At 49.6% G+C, this 3,248-nt stretch overlaps 1 protein-coding gene across 3 annotated transcripts in view; it reads left to right on the forward strand.

The window, feature by feature from the left end:
• The first annotated feature begins 2,853 nt into the window (after nucleotides 1-2,853).
• The window catches only part of ANKRD46 (ankyrin repeat domain 46), a 17,885-nt gene continuing 17,490 nt past the window's right edge, over nucleotides 2,854-3,248 (forward strand). The window contains exon 1 of one of the 3 annotated variants that reach the window (XM_006101875.3): nucleotides 2,854-2,974. The gene's annotated coding sequence lies outside the window, so the exon portion shown is untranslated. The remainder of the gene's footprint in view (nucleotides 2,975-3,248) is intronic. The other 2 variants (XM_023743334.1, XM_023743333.1) reach the window with 2 other exon arrangements.

Below are 3,248 nucleotides of genomic sequence, written 5' to 3' on the forward strand. Positions count from 1 at the left end.
CTTACGCACAAGAAAACCTCCTAAAAGAAAATCCTACCCCAAGCAAATGCTTTCTGTCATCCATCCATCCATCCACTCATTTAGTTGTATCTAATAGAGTGATCCTGAACCCTGGCTGTGCACCAGAATTCCCTGAGAAGCTTTGAAAAATACAAATACTGGGCTATATTGTACTTTCAAACAATTCTGACTTGGTCTTGACTAGGGCCTGGCTGTTGGTATTTTTAAGTCCTGTGTTGCCTGGAATGTGCTGCCAGAGTTGAGAACTACTAATCACCTACTATGTGCCATTCATGGTGGTAAGTGCTAAGGATTTAATGGCAGGGATACAGCTTGGCTGCACTGACCTTCTGACATCGCCATTTCCCGGGCCACACAGATTGCCCCCTCTGTCTGGAACATTTCCCTTGTCCATCGCATAATTCACTCCTCATCCTTTGCCATCTCAGATGTACTGGTATTCCTTACTCAAAGACATTGCTGCCCTTCCATTTAGATTAAGTCCCCTATTTTGGAATATTCTTTACCTTCCTAGCATCTCTTCTCTTTTCCTCCATAGCACTCGTCTCAGTTGTAATCACAGGTGTTCCCTCTCATTGGGACCCTCACAATCAGAACTCAGCACCAACTAGATTTCGGTAATGAGGAAGAAGAGGCAGATTTACCTGCAGGGAACGGAGTTTAAGCTTCAGGGTCCTTGTGGTGGGCTGAATAACATCCCCTCCAAGATGTCCATGTCCTGATCCCCCAGAGCCAGTGACTGTGTGATCTTGCACAATAAAAAGGACTTTGCAGATGTGATTAAGTTAAAGACCTTGAGATGGAGATAATATTCTGGATTATCCAGGTGTGTCCGATATAATCCAAGGGTACTTATAAGGAAGCAGGAGGGTCAAAATGAGAGAAGATGCGAGGACAGAAGCAGAGGTCAGAAAGTGCTACACTGCTGGTTTTGAAGACGGAGGAAGGCATCCCCTTGCCAAGGAGTGTGGGCAGCCTCTGTGGTTCTCAACCTTCTGGCCCTTTAAATACAGTTCCTCATGTTGTGACCCAACCATAAAATTATTTTCGTTGCTACTTCATAACTGTAATGTTGCTACTGTTACGAGTTGTAATGTAAATATCTGATATGCAGGATGGTCTTAGGCGACCCCTGTGAAAGGGTCGTTCGACCGCCAAAGGGGTCTCGACCCACAGGTTGAGAACTGCTGCAGCTGGAGGAGGCATGGCAATGGATTCCCCCTAGAGCTTCCAGGTTTTACCCCGGTGAGACTCCGTTGGACTTCTGACCTCCTGAACCGTAAGAGAATTAATTGGTGTTGTTTTCCGTCTTTAAGGTTGTGGTCGTTTGTTACAGTGACACGAGGGAACTAATACAGCCTCCCTTACGCAAGCCCCTTCCAAGAGCCTGGAAGGGACTCTGGGAGTTTGTTCACAGGGTCCAGTGAAATTGCAAAATTAAAATGTTCTCACTGCAATTGGTGAAGGTGGCTGTCTCTTCACTCAGGCGTCTCAAAGACTCTCTCTCCGTTGGGTGAGAGTGTGGAGGAGCTGCGGACATTCTGGGGCTCTGGCGAAGCATAAGTGCAGCTGGGGAGACTTTGGTTTGCGGTTAGTGGGATAAGATGCTGCGGTTCACGGTCACTTCCACAAGGTGCTAACTTACTGCTGGGGTGTGGGAGTGGCTTCCGTAAACACTCCTCACGCCCATCGTGCTCACGTCCCCAGGTGTGGTGATATGAAGGAGTCGCAAAGTATGTGTAGCATGCAATTCATTCCCTTCATCTCATCAAAGAAAAAAGCTGTCTGCATAGTCCCTACATTTTTCAGATCAAACAAAAACAGTACTTCATGAAGAAGGACAGGAGAGATACATGTAAACAGAAGTAGTGAGTAGACTCTCAGATTGTTTAATAGACCAATTAATGAAGAAGCGTGAATTGTTTGAACGCTTTGGGAAAAGGTTGAAATTCTTGGCTGACTTGACATAATGAACAGGCATCAATGAAAATATTATAAACTTAACACACAACCGAAAGGTCGTCCATGACAGGTTGATTTATACATGTCATCAACTAGAAGAAGAATATTTGTGATTAGTCGCTCACTGCACAAGAACATGTGGAATGCCCTGAAATCTTATAATTCTTACATGAAAGAAATTTGATAGAGGTTTTCTCAAATTTGACAATAATCCTAAAGAGTTACATGACATTTTCAAGAACACACTGTTAGACTGAATAACAGCCCTTGAATGGGTGGGCATGAGGGTGGCATGGGTGGGCAAGTATGCCAGAATTCAGGGGAGGGATGGCCGGGAAGTCTCTTGGCGGTAGGACTTATTTTCAGTAAACGAACTCCCACCCCCCAGCACCCCCATTTTTCGTTTTGGCTGTACACCTGTATGTTGCACTTAGTCTGGAAATCCTAAAAAAATGGGATGTAAATATTTAAACCGTTTTTGAAACAATAAAAACCCAAGGTCCTATTTTAGAGTTAGAGCACTCCGCCATTAGTTGCTATTACTAATATACCTATTTGGGTTATAGGGAAGGCTTACCTAGCGGCCAACGATTGTTAATTGACGCCTATCGATCTTCATACAACTGACCTTGCCTGGGAAGCCTTCATTCAGCTGAGCGGGTGGGATGTATATTTAGAAAAGCACGTGAAAGTTGCAAAATGCTCCCGGGCTCAGATCGGAGCAAACATTTTTTAGGTTGCCTTCCCCTTCTCTCAGGCCGCAGTTGAGGTATTTTGCTTAATATTCAGAGGAGACTGAGTTTCCGATTGAGAGCCGGCCGAGCCGCCGTGCGCGCCGTCCGCCGCCAGGGGGCGCGCGGCCGCCGCCGCGTGAGGCCGCTCTGCCCCGACGGGCTCCGCTGGTCTCGGTGGCCGCCTCTCACCTCCGCCCGCCGTCACCCTCGCCTCCGGGGAGGTGCCGCCGCTGTCACCTCTGCTCGCCGATCCCAAGGTACCGGGGAGAGGGCCCTGGGTCGCCCAGGGCGGAGGCCACTGACACCTGCCCTGCCGGCCCCGAAGCACCGGAGAGAGGCGGCCCAGGGCCTGGCCGCGGGGCCCGAGGGCGAGGCCGCCCGGGCTTCCCGCACCTACGCGGCGGCCGCAGGGAATCGGACCGGTTCTCGCGGGCGGGCGGGCGGAAGGGGGGCTGGGGGCACCGAGCGCTGTCAGGGCCGGGAAGGCCGGGGGGAACCGTGCGGTCCGGAGGAAGCCAGCCTGCGTTCGCG

This window comes from Myotis lucifugus, unplaced genomic scaffold (assembly GCF_000147115.1).
Source record: "Myotis lucifugus unplaced genomic scaffold, Myoluc2.0 scaffold_385, whole genome shotgun sequence".
Taxonomy (NCBI): domain Eukaryota; kingdom Metazoa; phylum Chordata; class Mammalia; order Chiroptera; family Vespertilionidae; genus Myotis; species Myotis lucifugus.